General features: G+C 35.0%; 1 protein-coding gene across 11 annotated transcripts in view; it reads left to right on the forward strand.

Moving 5' to 3' along the window:
• LOC150091249 (tyrosine-protein phosphatase Lar-like) overlaps positions 1 to 22,467 on the forward strand; it is a 1,641,114-nt gene that overhangs the window by 353,770 nt on the left and 1,264,877 nt on the right. For all 11 annotated transcript variants that reach the window (XM_090374921.1, XM_090374965.1, XM_090374991.1 and 8 more), the window contains one exon: positions 8,689 to 8,809. The gene's annotated coding sequence lies outside the window, so the exon portion shown is untranslated. The remainder of the gene's footprint in view (positions 1 to 8,688; positions 8,810 to 22,467) is intronic.

A 22,467-nucleotide genomic window follows, 5' to 3' on the forward strand; every position in this document is an offset into this window, starting at 1 on the left:
GTTTTCGATAGATGCTAAATTGTATTTTGTTCGAGTCCCGGGTAAGCGTGAAATTTAGAAAGTTTAATGACTTAGTATCCGTATCTTCCCTTTCCAGTGTAAATTTGAGTCTAGAATGAATATTGTTAAGCGAATGTAAAATATCTTGGATAGTACTACTATCGGTAATAACTAGAACATCGTCTAAATACCTCCCATAGTATGTGATACGGGGACGAAAAGGTGTCAAATGTATCTGCTCAATCGTTGAGAGATAGATCTCTGACATTAAGCCACTCAGGCTCAAACCCATTGGTAATCCAAAAATTTGTTTGTACACCTTGTCTCGAAAGGTGATGTAGTTAGCCTCAACTAATAGTTTAATTAAGTGAAAAATCTCCTTTATAGGCAGCTTCGTATAATTAATCGGTGTCGAGTTTTTATTTAACATATCCCAAATAATATCTAATGTGTATTCAACGTTTACATTCGTATATAATGATGTAACATCTAATGAGAATAAATTGTCATTGTCGCCGAGTCTACAGTCTTTAAGATTATTAAATAATGTATCGTAATTCTTAATCCCAAATTGTATAACCTGTCTAAAAGGTTTTATAATGTTATATACATGTGTGGCTAAGGCTGAAAATGCCGAGTTCCTGTAGGAAACAATAGGTCGAATCGGAAATCCAGGCTTGTGTAATTTTACCTGACCAAAAAGTGCAGGAATATTGTATGTTCTGGACTTCAATTCCTTCAACTGAACCATAGTAATGTAGTCGTTTTTACGATATGTGGTTAACGTTTTATTGTATTGATTTACCAAATTGGTAAACAGTGTCGGGTCCACTTCACAATAAGTGGAGCTATCAGATACAACTGAATCTAACTTATTAATATAATCATGTTTATCTAGTATTACCACTGTATCTCCTTTATCTGCCCTCTGTATAATAATGTCCTTATTTTCTCGAAGTTCTCGTAAAGCTGAACTGTCATGTGTATTCAATTTAGGAAGTCGTGTTTCTTTTATGTTATTCACTACTTGGTTAACTTGTTGAATAAATACATCTTTTTGTGGAACACTACGAAGTCCAAATTCAAAATCAATTACGCATTGTTTTTTTGGCAGCTTTCGAGGTGGTAAATTATAATTTAATCCTTTGGATAAAAGTGAAATCTGGTCCTGCGATAGTGTACACGAGGAAAGATTTGTAACCTGTTGATATGTCGGTTCGTTGGATACTGGGTGAGGGGGTGTTCGTGAACTAGCCGACATATTCTGTGGTAGTGCGTTATGTGTCTGTGGGGGGGATGTCACCCAACTCGTGTGAACTTGGTCGCAAGCTCGCGACAATGTGTTAGAATTCGCATGAACGTGTCTTGAACTATTCGATAATGTTTGCAACTTATTAACGTGTCTGTTTTTTATTTCTGAGGCTTGTGCTTCCCGTCGCAAATCTATGGAGGTCTTCAATACAGACCAATCGTTCGGATGTAGATAATTTTTTATTTTATCGCGAAGCTTCCTAACCTGGGAAAGGTATTTTTGTTTATCCGAATATCGAGATTTTAAGGCAAGCTTAACAATATTACGTGATGTCGCCAGTGATAGTTGTTTTATGCCTGAAATTTTTTGATTTAAATTTACCCTGGCAAACTTCGGAACGATGTTGTTTTGAAGGCAATATTTTAGGAAAGAAATATGGTAACTTTGGGCCGAGTACCTTAGTGTAGATTTAATGTAATTTTGTACCAAGCCATTCAAAAAATCTCCCATAATTGTGTGTATCGATTGTATACTACTGGAGAGACAGGAAGTGAATGAAATAGTCAATAAGAGTTTGAAAATTAATTAGATAGTATGAATCAGAGCTGTAATACTCAATATGTTCTACGTTGATAATAATATTAGTAAATTAATAAGAGGAGTTTACCTCAATATAGTACGTGGAACACTTCCGTATGATACCCTCCAGAAATTAAAACGGAAAAAACGAAAAAATCGACAACTTACCGGTACATTAAAGTAAAATATAAATAATTAAAGTAAAATATAAATAATTAAATAATCAATTTAACACAATTCAAAATCAATTCAAAACCATTAAAATTCAAATTAACGCAATTAAAAGAATCTAACGAAAATATTCAAAACGATTTTCCTTCCTGAAGCTGACAATGCTTTTCGACCGACTGTCGTGATCACAGGAATGAAAATTACCGAATCAGGCTAAACCTGCAACTTAAATAGTGATTATGTGTCTTCGCGCATGCGCGTAAAGGTCCACGCATCGGAGATCAAATATGGCCGCCGAACATTAACAGAATTCTCGTGTAATTTAATTTCAACGGTTTCTGCAATTAATAGTCGTGTATAATTACGTTGAACGTTAAGTATTTTGGCCTCGTTAAATAAAAAAGTATGTTTTTCGTTAATGGCATGAAAGGCTAATTCTGACGCTGCTGAACGAGAAGCACGAACAGAGGCTTCGTGTTGATTTACACGGATATTAAGAGAAAACCGCGTGGAACCCTGATAAGACGAGTCGCAATCACCGCAAGAAATGTTGTATACTAGATCATTAATTTGTGTTGCGAACGCCGAAAGAACCGAGCGATTGTTCAGTATAGTGTGTAACTTCCGTATAGGCCTAGCTATAATTTTAAATTCGGTATCTTTAAAGAATCTGTTAAGCTGTTTGTGCCACTGTTCAACATATGGGACAGAAATAAAGTATTTTTTGATATTACTATTGTTGATTGGTGCAGTATTTTGTATCCTATCCTTAGCTTGTACCCTAATTCGATTTATTGTGTTAATGGGATAACCCCTGTTCAAGAATCTGCTAGTTAATATTTGTATTTCTGAGTCTAAAGCAGAATCCGTCGTTGAATATTTATAGGCATTTAGAAATTGATTAAAGATAATCGATCTTTTGTAGGTGAACGGGTGGTAGCTATTATAATGTAGAAGCATACCGGTGTTTGTGGGTTTTCGATAGATGCTAAATTGTATTTTGTTCGAGTCCCGGGTAAGCGTGAAATTTAGAAAGTTTAATGACTTAGTATCCGTATCTTCCCTTTCCAGTGTAAATTTGAGTCTAGAATGAATATTGTTAAGCGAATGTAAAATATCTTGGATAGTACTACTATCGGTAATAACTAGAACATCGTCTAAATACCTCCCATAGTATGTGATACGGGGACGAAAAGGTGTCAAATGTATCTGCTCAATCGTTGAGAGATAGATCTCTGACATTAAGCCACTCAGGCTCAAACCCATTGGTAATCCAAAAATTTGTTTGTACACCTTGTCTCGAAAGGTGATGTAGTTAGCCTCAACTAGCCTCAACTGTAGACTCGGCGACAATGACAATTTATTCTCATTAGATGTTACATCATTATATACGAATGTAAACGTTGAATACACATTAGATATTATTTGGGATATGTTAAATAAAAACTCGACACCGATTAATTATACGAAGCTGCCTATAAAGGAGATTTTTCACTTAATTAAACTATTAGTTGAGGCTAACTACATCACCTTTCGAGACAAGGTGTACAAACAAATTTTTGGATTACCAATGGGTTTGAGCCTGAGTGGCTTAATGTCAGAGATCTATCTCTCAACGATTGAGCAGATACATTTGACACCTTTTCGTCCCCGTATCACATACTATGGGAGGTATTTAGACGATGTTCTAGTTATTACCGATAGTAGTACTATCCAAGATATTTTACATTCGCTTAACAATATTCATTCTAGACTCAAATTTACACTGGAAAGGGAAGATACGGATACTAAGTCATTAAACTTTCTAAATTTCACGCTTACCCGGGACTCGAACAAAATACAATTTAGCATCTATCGAAAACCCACAAACACCGGTATGCTTCTACATTATAATAGCTACCACCCGTTCACCTACAAAAGATCGATTATCTTTAATCAATTTCTAAATGCCTATAAATATTCAACGACGGATTCTGCTTTAGACTCAGAAATACAAATATTAACTAGCAGATTCTTGAACAGGGGTTATCCCATTAACACAATAAATCGAATTAGGGTACAAGCTAAGGATAGGATACAAAATACTGCACCAATCAACAATAGTAATATCAAAAAATACTTTATTTCTGTCCCATATGTTGAACAGTGGCACAAACAGCTTAACAGATTCTTTAAAGATACCGAATTTAAAATTATAGCTAGGCCTATACGGAAGTTACACACTATACTGAACAATCGCTCGGTTCTTTCGGCGTTCGCAACACAAATTAATGATCTAGTATACAACATTTCTTGCGGTGATTGCGACTCGTCTTATCAGGGTTCCACGCGGTTTTCTCTTAATATCCGTGTAAATCAACACGAAGCCTCTGTTCGTGCTTCTCGTTCAGCAGCGTCAGAATTAGCCTTTCATGCCATTAACGAAAAACATACTTTTTTATTTAACGAGGCCAAAATACTTAACGTTCAACGTAATTATACACGACTATTAATTGCAGAAACCGTTGAAATTAAATTACACGAGAATTCTGTTAATGTTCGGCGGCCATATTTGATCTCCGATGCGTGGACCTTTACGCGCATGCGCGAAGACACATAATCACTATTTAAGTTGCAGGTTTAGCCTGATTCGGTAATTTTCATTCCTGTGATCACGACAGTCGGTCGAAAAGCATTGTCAGCTTCAGGAAGGAAAATCGTTTTGAATATTTTCGTTAGATTCTTTTAATTGCGTTAATTTGAATTTTAATGGTTTTGAATTGATTTTGAATTGTGTTAAATTGATTATTTAATTATTTATATTTTACTTTAATTATTTATATTTTACTTTAATGTACCGGTAAGTTGTCGATTTTTTCGTTTTTTCCGTTTTAATTTCTGGAGGGTATCATACGGAAGTGTTCCACGTACTATATTGAGGTAAACTCCTCTTATTAATTTACTAATATTATTATCAACGTAGAACATATTGAGTATTACAGCTCTGATTCATACTATCTCCTTTAATATCATAAATCTGACCTTATTGTGATGAAATCCATTCCGCGTTCTCCTGAATCAGGATTGATATTAAGGTACCGGAAGCCGGTTTCAAACACAGTGGGTCCCTCTTACGACGACTTTGTTAAAATTATGTATCTCTTTATATATACTAGACTGCCCTTAAATGGTGGGTCCTTGTCTCGCATTTGAATTAGATTGAAGCGTTGTTAATAACACAGGTCAACACACATTTGTCACAGGAACATTTCTTGCTAATCATAATATATTTTTTGTTACTGAATTCAAAAAAAAGCAAACAGGCTTTCTTTATCACGCACAATTTTTATGTGACACAGATTTTGATATAAATAAAACAGAAATATTAATAGCATGTGGTTTTACAAAATGAATGTTTGAAGAAGGTTTGTTCTAAGCGAATGTGTGGTTCAAATAAGGCATGATCACACCTTCCCTGACACCTCTATACTTCTAGCAGACGGCTGTTCAAACAAATTCACACCTGACGTAATATTGCTTATTTCCATAGAGTACTGTTCTCTCACTTGGTTAAGGTCATTTGTGTTAATCCCTTTCTTGCAGTGTTATACTTTTTGAATGTTGCTGTGAATTTACAACCTAAGATGCCTCGTAAATGTATCAATCGTACTAATAGTTTTTGTTATATATGTGGTGAGCTAATTTTGAAATCACAGACGAAATTTCACTCCTCGGAGTGCAGTGATATAAATAGTCTAATGGAAACCTCTAGGATACCTTCGCAATCCAGCTGGATGACGGTTATTTATCGATTTCTCAAAAGCAGTGTTGTTCCATAACGAAAATACATTACCATCAGTACCTTTAGCATATGCTGTACAAATGAAGGAAACCTATGAAACTTACATCAAGTATGTGCAGTTTTCTCAGCGTATCTGTAGTGACCTTAAAGTCATTGATCTTTTACATACAAATTTTTTGATCTTGGCTATATCAAATATTGCTGCTTTATTTGTGAATGGGACATAAAAACATTATGTAAAAAAAAAAAAAAAAAAAAGTGGCCTTAAAGTCAAGAATTGATTCCAGGAAAGAAAAAACGTTGCAAACAACCCATTGGTTACTCCTGGATTTTTTTTTTAACCACCGATGCTTAATTAAACTTGGTTTAATGAAAAATTTTGTCAAATGGATCGAAATAGAGCAGATTTTCTTTACTGAAGGAGAAATGGAAAGAGGAATCAGTGAGAAGGCTTATTTGTGGAGACCCCAAATGAACACTCTGAAGAACAGTTAAATGAAGTTCAACAAACTGCATGGAACTCACTTAAAGTTCTTAATTTTCTTGGAAAATTTCAAGGCTGAAAATTACCAAGAAATAATCAATGAGCATCTCAAGGTCTATGAAGTTATGAGATGTAATATGTCCTCCGTAAAGATCCATTTCTGGATTCACATTTGGGCTTCTTCCCAGAACTAAGAGCTGTCTATTTCCACAATGTAAAAGATGAACTGTACTAGGGCAAGAGAGAGCCCATGCATTACTGTTGGGCGCTAAGGAGGGACTTTCCACAGGTGAAATACACCAGGAAATAATTAGGAGCATCAGTTAAAGATAACAACTAAGTTCATCTTTAAAAAAAAAAAAAAGTTTCTAGTGTCACCTATTAATATATGTATGAAACTTAAATCACGTTAAAACTGTGGGCAATGGACAAAAACTGAGTTGTTTGAAATTAGCACAAAAATACTTCCAAATTCACTTACTTTGATAGGTACCGATCGGGCTAGCCGGGTGGGTAAAGTGCGTACCTGGCAACCCAAAGGTCGCGGGTTCGAATCCCGCCTCAGGCTTGATCAAAGTACTGCAAAAACCTTGGGAGGTGCATTATGGCCACAGAAGCCGATGCGCCAACAACTAACTAAAACAAACAAACAAACAAACAAACTTTGATAGGTATGACATGCAAAAAAAATATATCCTTTTGTTTATCAGTGTAATGAGTATAGTACGCATAAAAACAATGGTTGATCTTGATCTCAAATTAGTTGTCATGTATGCAATTCACCTGCAATTTTAATATGCGCGCATTGGACAAAGAGTGATGTAGACGGGGATGAGAACTGCATCATTAAATATACATATTCCGCGAAACTTAGATTTGCTTATATAATTCTTAACGGTTAAGGGGAAAAAAATCGCCTGTTTAGCCCTACAGTGTGTACGATGTGGTGATTTTGCGGGCAAGTCGGGGGGGGGGGGGCAATAATAGCTAAAGATAAAACAGAGCAGAGTGAATAATAAATTCTTGTTTGGGATTATGCTCAGGTACGTATGAATTACAAATAGAGATGTACACTAGGAAGGGACGTTCTTGTTTGCTGTTGCACTGAATGATACAGGTGCACGAGGAGGTGGACATCCAATCGATCAAACTTATTTAATTATTAAACACGTGTTCCTGTTTAGGAAATAGTTAGTTGGCTCAAGGGCAACAGCACTCTGTCAACACAGTTTGGTAGTGCCACGAAGTCACTGAGAAATATCAGCACATTGGTAAATAATGCGCTAAGGATACATGTTATGACAGCATCAATGGTGATGATTCGTTGATTATTGACAACTGGGTAGCTGGAAAATGTAGCCAGTGTAATAATACTCATCTAATAAATCATTCCATTCGAAAGTTCTAATTGGAATCCAAAGATGTAGTTGAGTCCAATGAAAATGTACCAGAAGCAGAAACAAGATTTTCTTTAATTATAGTAATTATTAAGTTTGGTTGTAAAAGAAAAATAATAAGTATTGTAAGTTTAAGTGCCGAATAATCTAATTTAGATGTATTATGAACGAGAACGGAGTTGAAGATCCAGAAGTATTGTGGTTTTTTTGACCAAATTAATGGAATGAAGAATTAGGGTCCTAAATATTTTTTGCTACAAATCCTGCATTTCTTCAGAAATGCGGGATTTACTTAGGGAACCATTTGGAAAAGCTGTGTGTATGGGATGAGATAAGAACTGTATGCTTGCAATTTGGAAGTGAAGCAACGAAATTCTGTAAACCATAGTAAAATTTATGATCTTGCAGATTTTTACATTTAAATTTAAACTTTGATGTGTAATCATCAAATGTCTCGGTTCTCCAAAGAGCAAAGCTGGTAACGGAGTACCGTTTGGAAAACCGGACATCTGATGTTTGTAACTCTGTCACTCGTTCTGAGTTTCGATTCCCATCAGTGAACAGTCATTTCTAAAGTCCTCTTCAAGTGCTGCTGTAGTTAGCCGATCTCAGGAGGAGAGCGTAGGGTCATCAGTCTCAAGATTACATGAAGCCTATCCATGTGCAAGTTCCGTAAATTGTCTTTTAAGGTACGTTCTTATTAGAATACTTTGACATGTTCATTCTTGCTTAAATATCCATCCTTTTAGCCTTGCTTAAACATAGTTGTATTTTGCGCATATCGTTTATAGGTTAATAGCAAAAAACATGTCAGTTGGCGCCATTAAAAGCCAAATATACCAACCAAATATAACCGGATCGTTTGGTTAATAATAAACAAAATTAGAATGATTTTAGCTAAATCTTCATATAATGATTTTAACTTTATAGGCATATTTAGATATAAATTAATCCAAGCAGCTTTATAAAATACCTGTCAACAGATCAAACTTACCTAAATATATATATATATTTTTTAATTTAGGATTTCACTTAACTGCGATGGAACAAATCTAAAACATACCTGCTCGGAGTTAAATTGAAACCAAATGTTTGTGGTGACGATGGATTCTTAAAAAGAAATAAGAACTTAGCATCTTTTATTGGTAAGTAACACTTTTAGTGTTTTAAAATGAATGTATTGTTTGCGTTATATTTCTGATAAGGCTGCTACCATTAAAAAGAAAAATGTCTTTGTAATTTCTCTTGAAAGCTCTTTTCTTCTTGGAATATAAACAGAAATTATTATAAAAATAATATAAAGTTGTGCGCAGTTTCAAATGTCATGTACCTTTCATTGGTTAAAAGCTTAGTTAATGCGGCCAAAAGCATCTTGACACACCATTGCAATTTTCCTGAATTGTTCCAGAAAATGTTTTGGTACATAAATGTTGCATCGAATTTTCGGCATAAAATGAAATTGAAATAATCCGAATGTGTTGATTATGACGTAATTACGATTAATGATGTACGGATTATGTGTGCGCGGACTTCCTTCACTTAGAAACATGTTTTAGGGATTAAACAATTTCTCTTCAGAGTGACACTTAAACTTTAAAATCTCGCGCATTAATAGAAAAATTGATAATTCCGATGGCAGTAATGGTCGAATTTCCCTTCGCAATTTGAAGATCGTGAGCTTTCAGACTGTAAATGAGAACAAATCTTTACTGGTCTTTCATCGTTATGTTTATTTGTAATTGGTTTGCTGGAACGCATATCAGCATTAATCGTACACATAATCCCCCCTCTGTCGTGAGAAGCCGACAAGATTGATCACGTGAAGCCTCCAGTTGAGATCTCTCTCAGGTTAGTAATGCAAATATCTTTTAGATACAGTGACGTCAGCTGCACTATGTTACAACTGTTGAAGGCACGATTACGTCGAAATTATATGGTGTACGGAGGGCAACTACCTTCGATCTTTAACAGCGATAGGATGGCTAATGGCGTTGCTAAGACTCGTATGATTTGCTCTCACAGCTGAGTACGAGCTCACACCAACGGCTGTAAGGGTATATTAATTGACCCTGAGCTACCGGTCTTGATACTTTTGCCCAGATAACATCTGCTGAAACTTCAATTACATAGCCGACCTCTCATCTTGAACGTTGCCTAGCAGCCAAAACTCCACGCACCTTCGCTTGCGAGAGAGAGAGAGAGAGAGAGAGAGAGAGAGAGAGAGAGAGAGAGAGAGAGAGAGAGAGACGCAATCACTTCAAATCCGTCGTCATAAGAGCGGGCAGACAGCGTTTATTGACAGATTACAAACTCCATAGCTATCTCTGCGCCCTCTTCCGAGTGACTGAGTAAAGGATGATCTCAAGTTGGCTGGAGCTCAAGGATCAGACAAGACTGATGATTATTACTGTGGGTCTGATTAAATAAGATCTTGTTGCAGGCCAGGCAATTATGGAGCCACCATGCGGAAGTGGAGTCAAGGTCTTAAATCTTTTCCCCTGTAGTATAATATTTTATCCTTGTTCCCTTTTACCTACCAGGTTATTGTCATGTCAGCCATTATTGTGTTTCTTCTCTCTCTCTCTCTCTCTCTCTCTCTCTCTCTCTCTCTCTCGTCAATCCTAGATATATTGGAACTAGCTTGTAGTTAGTTGCCAACAATCTTGAGGATGTTGATAATGCGCTTTATTATTTTATGCCAGTTAATATTGAATGTGCTTTCATTAAATGTGAAAATCGAAGATTGCAGTATTTATATTATGTAATGGCATACCTGAACGAAAATATCTTTGATAAAACTAGAGAAACCTTCATGTTAACAAGTTTTGATGTCACTTTCTATATGGTCTAAATCTCAACAGATGAATTACTTTTCCATAAATTCATTTATCATTATATTTTCTCTTTGCTCCTCATCCTCTAATGTTGTAGTTCCGGTCCCCCCTCCTCTCCCCCTTCAAGAGGTGATTTTTTACAGTTTTGGTAAGTTTTGTGAGATTGGGTAATTTAATCTGAAAAACAAAAAAAAAAAAAAAAAAAAAAAGAAATATATAAAAACAGTAAAGATTCGATTCAGTTCATTCTGCATGCTATTTTGAAGATAGTGTAATTTTCTTATGACGAGAAAGTTTTTTATGGAGTTAATTCTCGAGCTGATTTTGTGGCTTATTTTCGTTGTTACTAAACATATTTTGAGTTTCTTATTTGCAAGGTGTTAGAAGTCGCCGATGAGTGCCAGAAATAAAGAGTTTTCATTGGATACTTCTCATGGTTTGTGGGTTTGTAGTTTGCATTATCAACGAAGGCAACTGCTAACGAAGATAAATCATATTTTGGAAATTACTGCACCTGACTTGATACTGTTTTTTTTTTTTTTTTTTTTTCGCTCGGTGGGAAATCAAATCATTGGAACTTTGTAGCTGCAGTATTTTCCTCCAGCGTTTCTCTCCGTGCCGTCAGTTGAATTCCTTATTGCTGAAAATAAACAATCTCTCCCACTCTTGAAAATGCATATAAGAGAAGCGTCTTCGTTCAGAATTCGATCCCATAAAGGTTTGGGTGTTTCGATTCCCGAACTGAGGACGAGACGCTTCCGTGGCGCTTGACAGCAAGTATAGCTGTAATGAGTAATAAGGTAATCGGATTTGACGGCTTAAAATGGCGCCTAGTCAAAAAAAAAAAAAAAAAAAAATCGATACGCAACTTTGATTCATGGGCGATGCTTTATGTTCGTTCTCTGTTGCATTCGCCATCTTCCCGATGGATAAAACAGATGGAGTGTAGGATAGGTTTCAAAGATAAATAAGAAATCTAAATTTATACAGAGCTGGATTGAAACTTTTCATAATGCTGGCGTGTGTGATCGCTCGCGCATATATATTAAAGAATATGTACCTGGCTATATATCTGTATCAGCATATTCCTCGAGTAGATTGGCTTCTGTCTTGTTTACATCCGTTTTCTCAAAGAACCTAGCCGCATCTATGTTGAAAATATGATTTGAAAATGTTTCTATTTGCACTATTTTACAATTTTATTATGTTTATAGTAGTATGACGATTTCTATAAATGATTTGCTTGACTGTTCGAAAGGGGGTAAAAAGCAGTCAATTCATTGTGTTACTTATCTTACGTTATTAGTCTAATCATTATAATTATTTAATTACAGAATAAAATATTTCAGGTTATTTGTTATTTGCATAATTTTGTTGTAAATTGTATGTCAGGCTGCTTCTTGATTCGTTCACACAATTTTAGCACCAGAAGAAGAGTGACAGTAGAACGTTAAAGGTCACTGAAATGTTTGAAGTGCCTTTTCTAAAGGTGGGTGTTCTCCGTGGATTATTACTTAACTTTTCTCGGTTAAAGATGACATTTAATTAGTTGATCTTGGGTTAGGCAAGTTCGTGTTGAACTTCTTTTACTTCAACCAAACCCCATCCCTAGAGCAGCATCAAAAAGTAGTGAAAGGGGGGGGGGGGAACCCAGCAGTTCCAGAATCAACTTATGTATATGAACATCACAATTATAATTTGATTTTTTCACAAGTTTCGCTCCTTTCAATTTTAAATATAATAAAACAAAATGGCTGTCCCTTACACTACTGCTGTGCCTAACTAAAACTAAGTGTTTGAGAATGTTATTGAAAGAATGTGAGCTATAATACTAATGTCTGATTACAAAAAAAAAAGAAAAAAATAATCAAAATTGTTTCTTGGACACGTGACATCATACGCTGAAATAAAATACATATCCATCGTTTAATCAATGGCTGTCGCCATGTTTTCCTTTCTATTAGGATGTGATCCTCTGTTCCGAATAATTTGGTCATGTAGTATATACTGTAGGTAATCTGCAACTTAAATGATGGCCTCGCAGGCGCTTTTGTGTTTGGAATTCCCTTTTATAACAATTAATTTCACGCACCGTCTAGTTTTTACCGTACGGCTAATTGCTTTCCGAGCATGAACAGTTGATCTGGAGATCCCCTGGGGAAGCCATATTTAGCATGAACACGCTTTCATCGTAGGGGCGCATTTGTAACCAAATGGAGCGATAAGGCTGCAAATCTGTAATTTTGAGTCATAAGACTTAGCAAAGTTTATGTGGCTGTTAGTTAAGTGCTTGTTACAAGCAACTAGCCATCATTAATGCTAATTTATCTCCTAAATGAGGTAAGAAGGGAAAAAAATTAAAATCTCTCGGTGGAACCGAAACTTATTAGTGGATCAATACAGCATTAGTTATGCTGTGTGAATAATGCCTCGTGTGGGTATTGTCATCTTCCTTATTTTCATAATTCACGCCGGGATGCGATTCGACTTTATTTTAAACAAACTCCCAGATAAGAAGAAGGAAGGTTTTTTTTTTTTTTTTTATATTAGAGGTAAATTTTTGATTAAAAAAAATCAATTCACTATACTTTAGGAGGTCTGTGTGCTGCACCAAAATAACCTGCAAGAATCTACTGTGGCAGGAAGTGAACTTCATCCTCCTCTTCGAAAAGTGTGAATTCAAAACTAGAAGTTAGGTTTTCTGGCTCTATTGTCATTATAATTCATCTCTTTGGGGAACTGGTCAGAGGAAAGAATCAGAAATACAGTGAAGGGTTTCTCTTGATAATATAAAAACAATGGTTTCTCTTTTTATTCTTTTATCTTAGCAGTTTAATTATTACTCGACTTGCATAGCAGGAATGTCTCTATAGACGTTGTTAGATGTCTTAGGAGAACCAAAGGAATTAATTTCTTTCAGTAAAAGAACATTTTTCAGTAAAAATGTTCATTTAGTCACATTTATTATCGTTATGGGTGTTGATAGATCCGTTTTCTGGTAATTAGATCTTTGAGAAGAAAAAAAGTTTTGACGTTCACAGTTGCTGCGGTTGTTTTCTTTCTTTTATATTATCTGCTCGTGTATAATCATTACTGCCAAGGTTCCAGTACCAAGCATTAAGTGATAAAGCCTTTGCCGCGTGGTTTTTTTTAATAAAGATTACATTTACTTCTCAGGTGTGCTTCTCGCTGGCAACGTACTGCTGGTCCCGCTTGCAATACAGCCACTATTCGTGTATGATAGAGGATCCCTTAATGATCAACACTTATTTTTTTTTTTTTTTTATTTACCTGTTAAATACGGACGTTGAAACCTATATCTATTTACCAACAGAATTCAACCCCGCAATAGACTTTACTTTCTGGTTTTACTTTCTGGTTGGGTTCCTGGTTCCTTTTGTATGCATTCGCCTTTACAAAGTTTCGCGAAAATTAAGACCCATATTTCACAGAAATACATTAAAATGTGGGGGGGGGGGATGCGTTTCGCAAACGCATAAAAAGTCACATCTAACAAATTTTCTGCTTATTTTATATATTTCAAAATCGCACAAAATACCGCAGGATTTGTATTACTCCCATTTATATTATTCATGTCATGGGGTTCCGACCTCAACACCTGTTTCAACCTGCATAGAGCAACTATCAGATTTCATTTAGACTACAGATCTGCGGTTTTTTACTCTGCTAGAAAAGCGGCTAAATATTTATACCATTCAGCATTACGATCTCAGAATCGCCCTGAAGTTTTTAGAACATCTCCCGTATAACGCCTTCATGTTGAAGCAGATAAACCCCAGTTACTTTTACTCAATGACGTAGAAATTCGTAGGCACAAATCACTGGTCTCAACTATTGCAAATCCAAGTTAAGAATAAACTCCTACAGATTAAAAAATAAATAAACCAAAGATATGGGACCCAAACAAACTTCAGGTGGTGTAACAGGGAAGACTCCATTTCCGCCATTCTTTCCTAATTCATCTTTTTTTTTTTTTTTTTTTTCCTTTTGGAAGAAATCCTTCAGTGGCCCACTGTCAAACTCAGGCATATCTTCATTGATTATCTCCATTTTTTTTCCAGTATCTCTAAACTGTTTTTAATCTGTTATCAAATACTCAGGAACCGTTAAATATTTTCCAAATATTCCTGGAAGTGATGCTAACCTTGATGAGCAGTGACGATTCATAAAATTCATCTATTTTTATGACCGAATTTAATCCTGATCAGGTTCAGGAAACACTACGACTAAACCCCAAACAACAGCAGTATCACCTCCAGATTTAACTACTTAAGTACTCTGTTGCCACAGTTTAAATGGCTGTTTCGAAATCTTACTTTTCGTGCATTAATGCTCTCCTTAAAATCCGAACTTTGTTTTTCTTACTATAGGTTTATGATAGCAGTATTTATAAAGTACTCTAATTATGTATAAAACACATGAAATGCATTAACTTTCCCAGTTTAATTGAATTCTGTTTTCTTCTTGACAGCGCTCATTTACCTTGGGGTATAAATCCATGGCCATTTAAATGTTAAGTGCTGATTGTAGTCATAACTGAAAATAATCCATTTTGTGAAGGACTTATCGAGGGCAAATTATCTCAGCTGTATGTATATATTTTAAACGAAAACCCTGTCTTTGTTTCAGTTGTGCAAGCCGGAAATTTTGAAATAATCATAAAGTGAGCCACGTAATCTATATAGTGATGTTTGCTCTTTTTTTTGGGTACTTCGTAGAAATGTGCAAACTTCTGTTTAAATTACTTCATAGACTATCCTATCGAAATAAAACCTTCGGGCAGTATTTCCCACCCCTCTGAAAACGTTTGGGTTCAAATCCAATCGATTGTGAAAGGAAATTGATCCCTCCCCCCCTTCAAGCAAAACTAAATTAACTGATCTCTGGAGGAATACATCCTTCGATACGATTTTTCCTGAGGAACTTCCGGAAACAGAAACCGAACTAACTTCATGGCCACCATTGCCTTGGTGCTAATCCGGACAGTTAAATCCAACTTCACGAGCACTGGTATAACGAGAAGCTGACAGGAATAGTTATTTGACATGATTACAAGAACAATCTTATTTAGTAGTAACCTAAGCTGGAATTACGATTAACTCAAACGTATGCTACTGCACTCTGATGCGAACCACTCAGCAACATAATTACTCCATGCCCACTCTTCGACAAAGAGTGTGCATGGAGTAGTTACCAATAGTTCTGCACAGTATACGTGATTTCTTTTTCTGGAGAAAAAGGGACTCTGTAAAAAAATAATTTTGCTTTAAAATTAAAAAGATTTATTTTTTTAATTGGGAATAAGTTTAATATGGTTTTCGTTCTGTCTTTTCTTGCTGTGGTATCTGCATTTTAACGGCCGCCGTAGCCAAGTGGTCAGGTACGCGGGTGCATAAATACACGTGCCTTGAATGACCGGGGTTCAAGCCCGTGACTACTAAATACGGTGCTGTTTCATGTATGCTCTCTATCTTGTGAACTCCTCTGACCGTTTGGTCGTCCCGGAGTATAAACAGAAAATTTATTATTGATTCGGGACAATGCTTTGGCAGCGCTTTTACCTGGAACAGAATTCAAGTGCTGCGAGGATTCTCAAAGAGTTAATAGCCTTCAAATCTTGTTTGGAGTTGTTTTTTTTTTTTTTAGAATTAGTATAAGACAAATTATTTACCAGAAAGCGTTTCTAAATACACGCGCACCATATATTTTATTTGCATGGAAATGGAAGTAATATATCACTCTGTATGTTCAACGTCTCTGTCATGTGGTGGATTTTTAGATAAAAGGCTGGTAAAGCGGAAATATAATCCCAACAAAATAGCCTAAATACTGTCATCTTCTTTGATCGTCTAATAGTTAAAAATGTTAAGAATTAATAGCTTTTGGAAACGAAATTTCCGCCTCTTGTCATAGCTAAGGAACATCAGATGTATGTAGGAATTCTGAGATCCTTTGAAGTGCCGTTATTTAAAACATTTTATTTCTTTAGAATAGTTAACGTTATTTATACTGAATGGCAGTCTTTACTCCATTACAAACTATAAACTTCCATTGGGGATGATCCCCATCGTCTCCATGGCAAAAGGTGCCACTGGATGCGATGGAGATAACAATTTTCCTAGTTCGCGATGCGTGCCTCTGATATCCGGATCATCTTTGGCAGCACGCGCATAACTACAGCGTTACACGTTCTTGAAAATTCGTGTAGGGAGGAAGTGCTGTCTGTCGCTCTCTTTAGGACGACATATAGGGCTGTCAAAAGACGAGACACAAAACTCATTTGTCATCGTTGGCCTGTTTACAGCCGAGTTTATCGTCTTAGTTGGTTTTGCTGCCTCCTGAAACTAGTTTAATTGAAAAAAGGGAACATGAAATGAAGACGTAATCGTTCTGTCATGGTAATAGGAAATCTGTCAAGTAAATAAGTGTTAAGAATCTTTCGTCAATTTGTGTGTCTATTTATTTGGACTGCACGTCTGAAAAGGGAAACCGCAAGGATGGAGGATACCAGAAGTTAAAAATTGTTATAAAAGTTCAGTTATTCTCTTACTTCTGAGCTCTTGTTTTATTTATTTTTTGTTTGTTTGTTTGTTATTAGATCGGAGAATAGGCAAGTAAATATAATGAATACTTCCCTAATTTTAGTCAGTAGTATTCCAAAGGGGAAAAAAAGCGAAACTTTATTATCCACCTTAAAAATAAAGCATCACATCTGCCACGTTCTCACAGCTTGGAGTCAATATTTTGTTTCCACTGGCTAAATAAAGAAAATCTTGGAAAAGCTCAAGTTCAGCAGCCTAAATCGTAGGTAACAAGTGGTATTAAAAGAATATTAATTGCCTAAAATTTATAATTAAACACTTGCCTATATTATTTAGGGTTTTTTCGATTGGATTTTTTAGATTTTCTCGCTGTTATCTAAAAGCAAGAAAATCCACGTCGGCAGTCTTAATGGAATCCCAGTAATCTTCATGATATCTTGAAGAAAAGCACGTTATTTACATTAATATTTGTATTATAGATTTTTTATGGACTAGACTTTGTTTCTAATTATGAATATTTAGTTCGCATTATTCGTATTCAATAATTAAAACAATTATGCATGTATTAAACTATTCATATCGATAATGGGCTTTATCACTAACGTCTCACCAGTCGTTTTGAAATTAATTGCAGTTCATATTACAGAATGTTGTTCTCAAGGCACGCTGCCATGTTTTTTTTTTCTTAAACTTAGGAATTGTTGGGTTTCATCTCTGATTTTATTCTTGCGTGCTTTTTTTCATCCGTAAGATCCTGTAGCTTAGTCCTTCGAGATGAGTTAAAGATTGTCTATAGATTACACTGCGTGGTTTGTGATGAGCTGTTGTTCCAGTAGTGGTGTGCTGAAATGTTCAGTGCATGGAATACACGTTATCGTATAGAATAATGTGTAGATTCCGTGTTTCTGGCGTCTTCGTGCACCGCAAGAAATTTGTTGTGCGACTATTTCCTTATATCATTTGACCGAAAAGGGGAAGAGTAATTCGAAGAAGCTAATAGTGGGTAGCTTGAGTACTGTGGAGAAAATATATAAAATACACACACACACATATATATATTCGGTTATCCTAAAATATATTAAAGAAAACTGCAAGATTTTAGGCAAGTCATTTTAGTGATTTGCTTTACTATCATGCACACTTTTTTCTTCTATGTTTTTGCAGGGCCTTTTCAGATTAGGATCCCAGTGGGGGAGGGGGTAGTAGTAGTAGATGACTACAAAAAAGGAAGCAGAATTCTTTTCCTATCATACAATAAAATGGAGGTTTTTTTGGAAATATCCTGTTATTTTTGAAGCCTGCTAAATATGACGAGTAATCTCATTTAAATTTGGAGTACTTATCAAATGTTATAAGACTTCAGTGGAGCGATAAACCTTTTTTGAAAGGCTGCTTATAGTGCAGAAATGTATGATTGGGAAGGGTCAAGGTAGTTTGAGATTTTAGTTGGCCATGTTCATAGTACACACATATATAAACAAAATAATTTCATAGCAGATGACCTAACAAGGTTCAACCTGAAGACCCAGTGCGCTCTGCTCCATTTTCATACCTTTTTAACGGCCCCCACCACCACCGCCAAGTTTCATCACAAATTCATTATACGATTATGTGGGGAAGTTAAAGTGAAAGAGCATGAAATACGATTGTGCTCTTTTTGTGGGAAGGATTGATAATTGACAGTTTTTGCCCTGATCTTTATTTTTTATAGTGCAGTTGGTCATCACCAAATCAATTAAAATTGTTTAGTCTTTGAAACCAGCATTTCATCGAAATAGTATTTTACGTGCTGTTTGATCGAAACCATTTTATTTTATTAGGGTTTAGAAACTGTTTTCCATTGAAACTGTTAAACACTCAGTTACAATGATAAAAAAACATGACTAGAAATGTAGCCTTCAAATTTCATTGTTTTAAGATTTTGGAACCCAAGTAACCACCACGATCTTCAGTAATTAAGTTAATTTCTTTTATGATAGTGTAACATACATGTTAAGTTAAAATTAAGCTAACCGTAATAATAAATAAATAAAAAAAAATAAATAAGATCCATAAAGTTGTAAAATTAAACAGTGTATCCGTTAAGAAGCCAGCAGCCAAGTCGAAGAAGCATAAAATGGAACCTAGTGATATTCCATTTATTTTGCTTCTTTCTGCAAACCTTATACATGAATTAAACGTTGCAAACATACAAGCCTTTTTTTTTTCAACAACATGGGATTTTCTTTTCATTTAATATTTCAAGGCTGGTTCCATTGCGTTTCAGTAAACTTTATTTCCCTAGAGATAAACATGTCGATGTTTTCTTGAAACCGAGCCAAGTTCTGTGAGAGGTTTCTCTTGTACGCAGATTCACGGGGTATTTACAGTAAATCCCCCATCAGCCTAGTAGGAATCATCTCTTTACGGGAAGGTCAATAGGTACTGAGAATTCGCATGATGAAAAAACACAGCTAGGACATATTTTATTAGACATATACTCAATGTTTCCAATGCATAAATGTCTAGTGAAAGGCAACGTTTTATTGTATTAACATTGCATGTTTTGATTTGCTAAGTACGAGCCATGCATCATTCCTTAGAGCTTTTGGAATTCCTGTACTAATGGATTTAAGTTTTCAAAAAGCCTAGTTTGACTGGTCTTACTGTTAAATGTAGCCGATGCACTTAGCATTTAAACGTTGTAAGGGGTTTTGAACAGAAGAAAAGAAATTGATTTCAAGATTTTGTATGAAGACAAGACATTTATATCTGAAGCGAATAGTAAACAGTTCCTACCCACCAAATTTTATATAGAATTGCTAACTGTAAAATAACAACATTCCACTTGTTAATGAGCTTTTAATATGTTAGAAACTCATATGTAGTTGATTTTAATATGGCGGTCTTCGTCTTGTTTCTTTAGAAAATATATATCGACAAATATTGCCTTGTATACCCTAAATGTATTTCAGTTCCATAAACAATCATTCCATTTTGAATAAACACTCCTAAAAACTCCTGAGATTAGATGTCTGTGGATGGCAATAAGTCACTTTGCATCTGGTAATGATATTTCTTTATATGATCGTAATATGAGAGTTCAGTTTTCGTTTAAAGAAAAAAAACACCAAATCGAGATGTTTTCTACCGTCTGGAGAATCTTTTAAATTCAGCATGGAACGCCCATTCTAGTTCAGTTGTCGTGTTCGGAATGACTCGCAAGAATTTAAATATTTATTTACCTCCCTTTCGGGTTCCCTAACTTTCTTTCAGTAGAGTGGCTGAGAAGATTACAGTAGTTGTAACGGCGAGATATAAAAATGAAATTATTACATAAGGAAATATTAGGACTGCTCAGAAATTTAATTTGTCAAACCTAAATTGAATTTTTCTGAATTAATCTTTAGCATACGTTGATAGAATTGCTACAACTTGCATTATTTTCAGTAATCCAGTCAATGATTGCGTCAAATTTACTGTAAGTTTTTAATAAAGTCGATATTTTTGAATCCAGAAGAGAAAATTGTCTTTTTTATGATAAAGTTTTAAAAGAAATGCTAAAATATAATATCGCTCACTAAACAGGCCTTTAAAGAATAGTTTATTTATTTATTTAATTCACTGAATCTAAATAGTTAACAGATTTGTAACGACTGATATTTGGATTGTTGTAGAAATCGTTTATGGTAGCAGAGATTCTCAGGATTCGTAAATAATTATTAATATATTTGAAGAATAATTGAGCAGCACTGCAATAAAGTAAATCGGGAGGCCGAAGGCTTTAATCGGTTGTATTTTATCGAACACTTTTCTGCCTTAATGAGGAAAATAAATTTTCCGAGAATACATAGTTTTCTTTGATTGACAACACTAGAAAGTAGGTTATGCATTATAAGATATTTTAAATGGATTAAAATTTCAGGCACAGCTGAGATGTTCAATTGTAATAATTTTGAATGATGATTGAATTTCTGAAAATATTCTTCCATAATTTACATTGTGCCTGAATGGTAAACAAAGGCAGATAATATTTCCTCAAATTCCGAGGTCTGCTCTTGGATTTATTGAAGGGGTCAGCCCATTTTTCTAATTAATTACAAGTTGTTTTATACTTAACCAGATATTTCGTCTTTAAATTATATCATCTCACCCTGAATTTTCGATCAATTAGTGTCGCAAGAACTTAATGAATGCATACTACTTTAATTCTTAATTTATTCATTTAAATCGTTAGATGTACGAAATTCACGATGACTTATGTTATGCAATTTTCAGAAAATCCAATTTTTAGTACTTGCTTATTGCATATGCCATACATAGTATGAATAACACTAAAGTACGCTTAATAGTAATTCAAAAAATAAATAAACAAATTGCGGTGGCGTGTCTTTCACAATAAAAATTCCTTGCTCAATTAATCTTGGTGTAAATGCTCAATTGATCTTGGTATAAACTAAATCAATTTTTCAGTGTCGGTAATTTGATATGCATTACAAGGCAGATTGCCAATAGAAGGCAGATCCAGTCCACTGTTCGTGTGGAACTGTCTTTTAACCCATGGGAAGATGCTCTGCATAATGGCACAGCAGGGGCACTCAAAAGAGAATGGGCGGAATGTTCAGCTGTCAAATAAAGTCTTATATGATAGATCTAGGTCAATCGAAAGTGAATTCCGACAAATGCAGATAACAAAAACTACTAGGTAAACCATTACATTTAAAATTTCTAGAAAACCGGGAAAAGTTTTTAAAAAGTTCCTCTGGGGACATTCGATCATCACCTTAGACTAAAGCAACTTGGCAGAATTGTGCGTAATCAGAAGATCTTGTTCTTGTGAATATTTTAATTATTGGCATTCTGTTATGATGAATAAATATATAAATTATACCTCAGTGGTTATAAATTTCTCCTTTGAAAAAAAAAAAAAATATATATATATATATCACCGGAAATTTAGATCTTACTTCTGATGTTTTCTTCAATACATGAGACAGATAAGGTGTCTTATGTCTCCCATTTGTTGTGTTTCTTACATAAAGTTGTATACTTAAAAGGAGGGCTCAGATAAAATGGCACTGTTAATGATAAGGTCGTAATTATGGGCTTTAAACCAGCCATCCTTTGTTTTCAAGATGTATCCAGCAGTTTTCCGGATAGGCAAATGACTTGAAGCTGATTATGCAACAATAGTTTCAAGTGTAGATAGCTTAGGCTTAACGTTCCATATGCTCTGATAAAATATGTTAATTTGAAGAACTATTACGATGCCAGTGAAGTTCGCAAGATTTCCAGAAATTCCAAGAGTCACTGGTATTATTGAACCTTGCAATTTGTAAAAGTTATTCTAGCCTTAATTGGAGAGAGAACCTTCTTGCAATTTCCTGGATATAGAAAATTGCAATTGCAAGAAGCCAAGAAAATATA

The sequence above is a fragment of the Mastigoproctus giganteus genome, chromosome 1 (assembly GCF_048544385.1).
Source record: "Mastigoproctus giganteus isolate SK-2022 chromosome 1, ASM4854438v1, whole genome shotgun sequence".
Taxonomy (NCBI): Eukaryota; Metazoa; Arthropoda; class Arachnida; order Uropygi; family Thelyphonidae; genus Mastigoproctus; species Mastigoproctus giganteus.